The sequence below is a fragment of the Limulus polyphemus genome, unplaced genomic scaffold (genome assembly GCF_000517525.1).
Source record: "Limulus polyphemus unplaced genomic scaffold, Limulus_polyphemus-2.1.2 Scaffold3421, whole genome shotgun sequence".
Classification (NCBI taxonomy): domain Eukaryota; kingdom Metazoa; phylum Arthropoda; class Merostomata; order Xiphosura; family Limulidae; genus Limulus; species Limulus polyphemus.
In genome coordinates this window covers 70605-71402 of record NW_013669031.1, presented here as the reverse complement: position 1 = coordinate 71402, position 798 = coordinate 70605, and the positions used below count along the sequence as shown (strand labels likewise).

The following is a 798-nucleotide window of genomic DNA, read 5'->3' as shown; positions in this document are numbered from 1 at the left end:
CCTATCACCTGAGTTTTTCATATATACTTTATAAATATGATTAAAATGAGCCTAGATCAAATATGCACAATTTCACCCACGATTTTCATATACATATTATAAATATGACTAAAGTATGCAAAAATTACATATATATATATGTTAAGCTTATCACATATAGTTCTTCATATATACATCATAAATATCAGTAAAGTTAGTCTAGCTCAAATATAGGCGATATCATCCACGATTTTTTGTGTTATGAAAATAGATTATAACTAAAGCAAACATTAATTAAATATGCCGTATCACCTATAGTTCTTCATATATACACTATAAATATGAGTAAATTGATTATAAATCGAATATGGACTATATCATCCACGGTTTTAATATAAATATCATGAATATGAGTATAGTAAGCATTAATTATATATAGTCTTTAGGTCTATCGCATATAGTTCCTGATGTACACATTATAGATATGAGTAAGTTGAGCCTATATCAAATGTTGGCGATATCACCAACGGTTCTCTTCTATATATCATGAATATGACTGAAGTAAGAATATACTAAATATAGACGTTAGGCCCATCAACTTTAGTTCTTCAAACATATTTTATAAATATAATATAGTTATTCTATATCAAATATACACGATATCACTCACGGTTTTCATATACACGTCATGAATGTGGCTAACGTAAGCATAAATTAAATATAAACGTAAAGCCTATTAACTATAGTTCCTCATATAGATATTATGAATATGAGTATAATTACATATATACGGTAGGCCTATCACCTATAGTTCTCCAC

General features: G+C 27.2%; 1 protein-coding gene across 1 annotated transcript in view; it reads right to left on the bottom strand.

Moving 5' to 3' along the window:
* The window catches only part of LOC106469317 (fructose-1,6-bisphosphatase 1-like), a 13849-nt gene extending 13185 nt beyond the window's left edge, over positions 1 to 664 (bottom strand). The window contains exon 1 of the mRNA XM_022397808.1: positions 650 to 664. The gene's annotated coding sequence lies outside the window, so the exon portion shown is untranslated. The remainder of the gene's footprint in view (positions 1 to 649) is intronic.
* Between the last annotated feature and the right edge of the window lie 134 nt (positions 665 to 798).